The sequence below is a fragment of the Spodoptera frugiperda genome, chromosome 21 (genome assembly GCF_023101765.2).
Source record: "Spodoptera frugiperda isolate SF20-4 chromosome 21, AGI-APGP_CSIRO_Sfru_2.0, whole genome shotgun sequence".
NCBI lineage: Eukaryota > Metazoa > Arthropoda > Insecta > Lepidoptera > Noctuidae > Spodoptera > Spodoptera frugiperda.
The window spans coordinates 1,246,324-1,256,373 of record NC_064232.1 but is presented as its reverse complement, the minus strand read 5'-3'; the positions used below and the strand labels follow the sequence as shown (position 1 = coordinate 1,256,373).

At 40.2% G+C, this 10,050-nt stretch overlaps 1 protein-coding gene across 1 annotated transcript in view; it reads right to left on the bottom strand.

Moving 5' to 3' along the window:
* Nucleotides 1–10,050, bottom strand: part of LOC118280546 (pseudouridine-5'-phosphatase-like) — a 157,094-nt gene that overhangs the window by 67,553 nt on the left and 79,491 nt on the right. The window lies entirely within an intron of this gene.

The following is a 10,050-nucleotide window of genomic DNA, read 5'->3' as shown; positions in this document are numbered from 1 at the left end:
TATTGTTTCGTTTCTTTTGGTATATTATGCTATGTGGATGCATCTCATTAATATTATAAATGGAAAATTTTATTAGTTTGTCTGTTTTTGTGTGTGTGGGAGAGCCATGCTTCGGCACGACTGGGCCGGCTAGACCGGAGTGATACCACGGCCTCACAGAACCGACGTGAAACAACGGTTACGAGTGAGGTTACCGGAAGCCCAATTAGTTGGAATGCCGGTATTGGGAAGATTGGGGCCAATTCCCTCTCAATACCGGCATCCCAACTACCCTTAAATTCCTAATTATTTCATGGGCGGCGACGATTGCTTACCATCAGGTGATCCGTCTGCTTGTTTACCGTTCTATAGCGTAAAAAAAACTTTTCTAAACATTATTTTCTAAGATAAGTGATCTACATTTTCCTGTGGCTACCCGCAACACCAGAGGTGTCGCTATTTAAGAAGTAGAATAGAAGAAGTATACTCGTTTTTAGTAAATACTCTCCATAGGGATCTGTAAAAGAACTCAAAGGTATTTCAATAGTAACTCTACTTCTAGTTTTTTTCAGGTTTTTTCAGGAATATTCAATAGTTTTAATTAGTATGTTTTATGAACAAAGTCGGTAGCTAAATATATAGTTTACGTACTATTAATTTCTTCTACGCTCTATATTTACTAAATATACAAAACTTAAGAGTTTGTTTGTTTGAACGTGTTCATCTCCGAAACTACTAGTCTGATTTGAATACCTATTATTTGTGTTGCATAGTCCATTTTTCGATGAAGGATATAGGCTATAAAACATCACGCTACAATAATTAAGAGCTGAGCAGAGCGGGTGAAACCGCGGGAGTAGCTAGTATATTATATTGTTATCAGATAATTATATTGGAAAGGAATTTTAACGATTTAACATATAATATAATAATTAATGAAGGAACAACACAATTAAATTTCACTTGTAATTATAAATACCTCATTATCACGCCATTTATTCTCCGAAGAATAAACAGAAGTGTAGGTATACAATGTAACACCCAATTTTCACCAGTTATCGAGTGGTCGCAAATGTGATTACCGGGCAAGGGGTCTTGAGTTTGATTCTCGCATCGGGCAAAATGTAACTGGACTGTTTTGGGTTTTTCAAGTCTGAATAGTAACGTAGAGTCTGGAATTGTGCCCGGTATATTGCGATAGGTTCACTCCCTATTACATGGGACTTATGACACAAATGGTGAATAGCGGGTGTACATTGTATAGCGGCATTACGTGCCGTAATGTGCACCTCTGCCTATTATTTCGGGGATAAAAGGCGTGACGTTACTGACTGACTGTTAGACTGCGTAGTTCCTACTGAGAAATTTTCGAAAAATCCGAAAAAAGCCCAGTAACACTTAGCCCGACCCGGGAATCGAATCCGAGACCCCTTGCCCGGCAGTCGCACTTGCAATCACTCGACCAACGAGGCAGTATAATAATATAAAACAAAATCAAATAATACTAGCCTCAGACCCCGACTTCTCTCATCGTGTACAAAGTCGATATAAATATTTGTTTCATAACAACCTTGAACCAATAACGTAAACGACAGACAGAATTATCCAATTCGGTGCAGTCGTTCCTGAGTTAAGTGCGCACATACATACATACATATATTTCGATGATTCATTTTTATTAGCTAACTAGCGACCCGCCCCAGCTTCGCATGGGTGCAATGGTGATATATTATGCATGTATTTTACATATAAACCTTCCTCTTGAATCACTCTATCTATTAAAAAAACCGCATCAAAATCCGTTGCGTAGTTTTAAAGATTTAAGCATACAAAGGGATATAGGGACAGAGAAAGCGACTTTGTTTTATATTATGTAGTGAAGTATCTACTATGTCATCATAGAAAATATATATAACTCAAAGGTGACTGATTGACTGACTGACATAGCGTTCTATTAACGCACAGCCCAAATTACTGGACGGAATGGACTGTGAAAGGATTTTGATCAATTCTACCCCCAAGGGTATAAAATAAGGGATGAAAGTTTGTATTACCGGAGGCCTAATTCCCTCCTTCCCAATCTTCCCAATCTCCAATTCCCCAACAACCTTTAAATTCCTAACCCCCAAAAGGTCGGCAACGCACTTATTATAACGCCTCAGATGTTTCGGGTGTATTTTCTTTTATATTGAGCTCGCCGATAAACGAGCATATGTATCGCCTGATGGTAAGCTATCGCCGCCGCCCATGGACACTTGAAACACCAGAGGCGTTACAAGTGCGTTACCGGCCTTTTGGCGGTTAGGAATTTAAGGGTTGCTGGGGAATCGGGGATTGGGAAGATTGGGAAGGGGGATAATTGGGCCTTCGGTAACCTCACTCACACAACGAAACACAACGCAAGCGTTGTTTCACGTCGATCCATATCCATGAGCGGCGGCGTTTGCTTACCATCAGGTGATCCGTCTGCTCGTTTACCGGCTTATTACATAAAAAATAAAAGTAGTTTACCGGGTTATTATTTGCATTTTTTATAAAAATAGGTCACTCTTTTGTTTTGTTCTATTTTTGGTAGGAATCTTCACCTCTGTGTTGACAATGACATTTAGTATTGACATCAATACATTTCTTAAATTAATTAGTTTATTTATAGTCCGGTCAAATTAGACCGAAAAATCAGGAAACTCACGACAAATTCACACCTAGCTGAAAATTGGTACAATTAATGTTCAAATCACAATCATAAATATTGTGTCAAAAGTCCCAATTGGTCCCGTTTAAGGAATTACTTCAAAATTACTTCAGACAAAATTTGTAGATCAGAAAATTTCCTATAAAAAGGTATATTTTTATCAATAAAATTTTCCACTTTGAAAGCGTCTAACTTTCAAACGATTGATTTTGACGAAAAATGGTTTTAGAAACCTCAATGTCTTTTGTAAAGTCCTATCCATAGATTTATTTTTTTTTTCAGCTGGGAAAATCATCCATGTATGCATAAATCTTTAAAACTACGCCACGGATTTTAATGCGATATTTTTTGATAGATAGAGTGATTCAAGAGGAAGGTTTATATGTATAATACATGCATAATATATCACCATTGCACCCATGCGAAGCTGGGGCACTAGTCTTCTATATATTTCTACAATATACGAATTTGTTCTAAAATATATTATGTATAACGAACAAAAGACGCCCTAATTTGGAGTCTAAATAAGTCTACAATGACCTTGAAATGGTCTCAAACTATTAAACTCTGCACAATACATTGACGTGATTAGAATATTAAATTATATAGGTATGTACATAATATACAATACATATATACAGCTTCATATAAAGGTATACAAAACCAGTTTACATTGACCCCGCTTTGTATGATTCTTCAGTACATTCGACGGTCAAGTTATACTGGTTTATCATAGAGGTATACGAAAACCAGTTTACATTGATCCCGCTTTGTATGATCTTTCTTACATTCGGCGGTCAAGTTATACTGGTTTGAAATAGAGGTATACATAACCAGTTTACATTGACCCCGCTTTGTATGATTCTTCAGTACATTCGACGGTCAAGTTATACTGGTTTATACACAGCGATATCACGGCTTCATATAAACTTAAACATAACCAGTTTATCATGGCCTCGCTTTATATGATTCTTCAGTACATTCGACGGTCAGTTTATACTGGTTATACATAGCCATACTTTGGCTGCTCTTAAAGGTAAACATAACCAGTTTATCTTGGCCCCACTTTATATGATTCTTCAGTACATTCGACGATCAGTTTATACTGGTTTCACATTGGATGATGTGTACCTATCATCGATTTTATTAATTTAGTTGCCTAGCAACGCTATGTAAGTTATCAAACTAAATAATGGTCCGAGATCCCAGAGCTGTCAGACATATCTTATTTTTACAAGCATTTAACCTTCGGCTTACAGTAGTCTTGTATGTACTTTTTAATGCCTGAATGTTTGTAAAGCTTGCCGAGTGACACCAGCGCAGGTACCAGGTGAGAAAGGTAACTAAAAATTAGACTCACTTAACGTAAATTTTTATGTCTGATTTTTATATATGTTTTGTAGAATATAATTACTTTGAAATCATATAAAAAAAATCAGACACTTTCCATGGACCAAAACTTTTATCAGACGGCTTAAAGCTCTATATGGTGCCCCTGTAATGCAAAACAGTAGTACAAATCATCATAGTTTTACCAGATAATTTGCACGAACGTCATTACCATCGTGAATGTTACAAATGTGCTACTGCTTTGCCGAAAAGATATTTCTCTCCAACCTCACATATATTGCTATTACAATTTTGTAAGGCGCACTATTTTTTAGAGCTTTAAAGCGTCTGATAAAAGTTTTGGTCCATGGAAAATGTCTGATTTTTTTAATATGATTTCAGAGTAATATTCTACAAAACATATATAAAAATCAGACATAAAAATGTAAGTTAAGTGAGTCTAATTTTTAGTTACCTTTCTCACCTGGTACCTGCGCAGGTGTCACTCGGCAAGCTTTACAAACATTAAGGCATTAAAAAGTATATACAAGACTACTGTAAGCCGAAGGATAAATGCTTGTAAAAATAAGATATGTCTGACAGCTCTGGGATCTCGCTCTATAAGGTTACGGACATGTATTCAATGTCATTATGGCAAACCCCTCTTATGTAGAGGAGGCTCAGGATGCTTTTCCACCAGAGATGTACTATGTAGCTATACTACGAAGATGGAACAGCTAAATTGTGACTGTGTGCTGTGTTGTACTAAGCTATGTAGCTGTGCGAGGAAGTTGCGCAAGTCTAGTATGCGATGTATCGATAGTAGGGAAGCTATCCATAACACGCATCTACAGCACACATCTTTCCGTATAAAAAACATAGCTTGGCTGGATCTGTTTCCACCAATGCTAAACTATGTGTACCATTGAATATGATTAGTGGAAGCCTAATGCATCCACAGCAACGTAGCATCGAACATCTCTGGTGGAACAACACCTTGATAGTCTAGGGGCCTTAGTCTGCTATTACAATTGTGTCAGAATGGTCGATCATTAAGCAGTGCGAGAGAGACGGAGCTATGTAGGTTGTATAGCTCCATCCCTCTCGCGGCAGACTAAGGCCCCTGCTGTGGACTGTCGCTGTTTTTTTAATCAAGTATTGAAACGTTGCCATTCACCTCTTTAAGCGTCTACAGACCCGCATCGCACGCATCGGACGGATCGCATCAAACGGATTAAAATCATCGGTACGCATCGCGTGTACATTGCCGTAGGCATTGCCGATGATGCGGTCCGTACGATGCGGATCAGTATACGCAGTTGTATGAGTTTCTATACAAGACAAACTAAAATCTGTTGCGTGCGATACGTACGATGCGGATCAGTGGACGCAGTTGTATGAGTTTCTATACAAGACAAACTAAAATCTGTTGCGTGCGATACGTACGATGCGGATCAGTGGACGCAGTTGTATGAGTTTCTATACAAGACAAACTAAAATCCGTTGCGTGTGATGCGTACGATGCGGGCCTGTGGATGGACCTTTATGTAGAGGAGACCCATTCTCCAGCCTGCAGTAGACTGTCACAGACTGTTTGATGTGTGATTTTTTTTTTAAACCAAGCATTATGTCTTTAGGGAACAGAGAGTAAAGTTGCCTAAGAAAAGGAGGATCCTCCGACCAGGCGAGGTGATCAGCCTGGCGGGCTTTCTGCCCAACTGTTGTTCGTTGGGATTTTCAATCCGTGTTAATTCGCATGTAAACTTCACATGTGCGATGCAGGATATTTGTGACGTCATCCGTTGATTTGCTCGTCGATAGTCTATGTGCGACTTCTGTCATCTGTCACTTGTCAGGTGTCGCCACATATCGTTTCCATTCAACTCTTTAATACAAGCTTGGTACAAATTCGTTAATCAATAATTTCATTTCATTAACTTAATTAAGAATCTGTAATGATTGACGTAAATTCCATTCCATGTGTTCGTATTTGTTGGTCAAAGTTCGAAACTAGACATGCGCACTTTGGTTACATAAGCCAATTGGGAGAGCCATGCTTCGGCACGAATGGGCCGGCTCGACCGGAGTGATACCACGGCCGAGCAGAAAACCGACGTGAAACAACGCTTGCGTTGTGTGAGTGAGGTTACCGGAGGCCCAATTACCCCCCATTCCAATCTTCTCAATCCCTGATTCCCCGACAACCCTTAAATTCCTAACCCCTAAAAGGCCGGCAACGTACTTGTAACGTCTCTGGTGTTTCAAGTGTCCATGGGCGGCGGCGATTGCTTACCATCAACTGATCTGTCTGCTCGTTTACCGGCTTATACCATAACAAAAGACCAGTTTAGTAAGAAAAAGTAAACAAAAATTTCAACGGAACTTTAAAAATTGAATTTAAAATCTAAAATGTTGAGAATTGGAAAATAATTATACCTAATTGTAGGCATAATATCGCTGAAGTCAATGGCTGAACCAAATTCATTCACATATGTATAGGTATATATTTTTTTTCAAAATTTTTCTTTTTATATTGTAGGTACCTATTCCTTTAATTTGATTGTGTCTCCTGTTTTAATTAATGATTAAATTAACGTTTAATTATACATACTTAATTATACTTACATGAGTTCCTGAAAAAACGTGTTTCAGCATGATATAACACAAAGGAACGTGATGACGATTTAGTTTTTTTTATGGAACGTAAATGAGCAGACGTATCACCTGATAGTAAGCAATCGCTACCACACATGGACACTTGAAACACCAGAGGCGTTACAAGTGCGTTGCCGGCCTTTTGGGGGTTAGGAATTTAAGGGTTGTTGGGGAATTGGGGATTGGGAAGATTGGGGGTAATTGGGCCTCCGGTAACCTCACTTACGCAAGCGTTGTTTCACTTCGGTTTTCTGTGACGCCGTGGTATCGCTCCGGTCGAGCCGACCCATTCCCTGTCCCACCCTTAAATTCCTAACCCCAAAGGGCCGGCAACGCACTTGCAACACCTCTGGAGTTTCTTGTGTCCATGGGTGGCGACGATAGCTTTCCCTCAGGTGATCTGTCTGCTCGTTTACCGGCTTATACCATAAAAAAGCTGCTTTAAAATATGCCAACTTGATCAACAAACGTGCTGAATAAACAAGCATTAAGGCTCTGCTATAAATGTTACGCTTTTCCCTATTAGATAGGTTATAAAATGCTGTAAGATTTTACTCCAATTACTTTATTATTGATTTCAAATAATTTAGTTAAGTAATCTTATAAATATCTAGATTTACTAACATCCTATGGTTTCTATAATACCTTTAAGAATTTTGGTAAATCCTGTGCTATCTATTCGAGATCCATTTCGATAGCCCATCTTTTATGACGGAGAAAAATCATCCAATGATTTCTCTCGCCTTGACTGAGGCGAGTGAGTGTCAGACTCTTACTGACTAAAAACCACCGCGTTCCTACTCCTGCTTTGAGCTAGAGCCCCGGTAACCTGTTACGTTGTCCGCAGCTCCGGATCGGGCATCAGCTCTGCTGGGCCCCATCTGTGGTGGTCTGGCCCTTTGAGGGGCGCGTGGAACGCGACGCGCATGGGTCTGGTTCTGGTCGGGCGGCAAACTACACATGCTCGCCGTCCGCAGCCCCGCACTAACGATGACCGGAGATCGTCACGCGATCCTCGACGCCCGGAGTGTCTCCTGAGGCGGTTGGGCCGTGAGGAGGGTCATTTTGATAGCCCTGATGGCTTTATTTCACTGAAACGTAAGCTATTACGGACTACTAGACATCATCCCGATACCAGAGTCGCCACACCACACTTCATTTTTAAGTGGAGAAAATTATCCTATGACTTCTCCCGCCTTGGGCAAGGCGAAAGGGAGTGTCAGACTCTTACTGACTAAAAACCACCCCGTTTATACTCCTGCTTTTCGAGCCGCAGCCCCGGTAAACCCGCTAGGTAGTCTTCATTATTCGCAGTGGAACCGATATTCAGTCAAAAAATAGAAAAAGAAAATAACCTTGAGGACAACAAAATTAGTAGACAAGACAAATTAACAATTTTATCTGACGGTATAACATTACCGCGGTGTATGTAAAAAACTAGATACGAATACGTAATGGAAATTAATTAATTATGTAAATTGTCGTGAAAACAATATGTATACCTACACATGTAGAGTAGTGAATGACGTATTTTTTTCCGTTAAACGGCAATACAAATTAGTCTGAATTGACTATGTAGGAATAGGTTAAACTTCACTATTAATAACTATTACTAATTGTTTACTATTACTCTATTTATTTATACTATTAACTGTTTACTATATAAATAAACTGATTGCCTCATTGGTCGAGTGGTCGCAAGTGCGACTGCCGGACAAGGGTTCTCAGGTTCGATTCCTGGATCGGGCAATGTATTACTGGGCTTTCGGTATTCGGAATTCGGAACACAATTCCATACTACATAGTCTGGAATTGTGTCCAGTATATGGGAATAGGCTCACCCCCTATTACATGGGACTTATAACACAAATGGTGAAAAGCGTGTGTACATTGTATAGCGGCATTACGTGCCGTAATGTGCACCTTTGCCTACCCCTCCGGGGATAAAAGGCGTGACGTTGTTGTTGTTGTATATAAATAAAAGTGTGAGAAGCCATGCCTCGGCACCACGGCCTCACGGAAAACCCACATGAAACAACTTGTATTTCGTGGTGTGATTGAGGTTACCGGAGGCTCACACAACACTTTAATTCCTAACCCCCAAAAGGCCCGCAACACATTTGTCGCCTCTGGTGTTTCAAGTATCCATGGGCGGCGGCGATTGCTTACCATCAGGTGATACGTCTGCTCGTTTACCCGACGTGGTCCAGAAAAAAAAAATCCAAAATTAAATATGATATCATTTTGTCTCATCATTGACTTTGTTGATGCAGTTTTAGTATTGTAAAATAATAAAATGATAAACCACATAAATTTTATAAACCATCAAATTCTTTGTTTTCTTCATAACTTTGGGTGCAAATTAACAACAAAACAACTATGAAATATATTGACATATTGTATCACATATTACTTACATCTACTAAGGGTATTGAACCTTTTAAACTGCGACATCCAACTTAGCTTAGCTGCGGCAGGTTATACAGAAGACCGAGGAGTATAACTTGCCACTATGCTTGGCGTTTGTGGACTATGAGAAAGCCTTCGACGATGACATAGTCGTAATGGCAGAGTCGCTGGAAGAGCTGAACACCATGCTCAGCGACCTCAATACCGTTTCCCAACAGGTGGGCCTTAAAATGAACATGGACAAGACGAAAATCATGTCAAATGTCCATGTTGCACCTATACCGTGTTTCTTATTCTGACCGATAGTCGAAATTTTTTTTTAAACTTTGCGCCACCAGCTAGGTATTTTCTCGCTGTGTCCAACTCGGATGGGCGCATTTACAAAGTTGCATACAAGTCTCACATACACATGACACCCAGTGTCGAAGACGATGTACAATTTGTGGTGTATGCAGTGAGACGTTACGGTCCGTGACGGGAATCCCTAACGCGCTATCCGTTGTGCGGCAGCCAGTTGCCCAGCGCCGCTATGGAGACCGTGCAGTGCTCGGAGTACTGCGCTCCATGGCATCGCTGGCAAACTTTAAGTTTGTCAAACGAGTACAGTAGCTCTCAAAATCTTGGCAGGTCTGAACAACGTGCAGAAGTCGCTGTGCAGGATAAGTCTTTTGGGCCAAAGGTGACATGAGGCGAGGTGCGGGACGGCGTGCGATCTAGGTAGAGATTGACCATTTCTAAAGTACAATTGACCCTTTACACTTATTGGCGGCTTTCGTTCTACGTAGTTCAGGGGGAGGCCTTTGCCAAGATCCGTTGAGACGTCTCTGTAGACATTATTGCTGATCCAACTTGTGTCAGAGGGTAGCCCTTAGTCCAATGATCATCCAGTCACAAGAGTCTGACACTCTCACGCCTCACACATTAGCACATCTCTGGTGGAAAAGCAAGCTCAGTCAGTCAGTTAAGGGTAATTTTAATTGAACCGA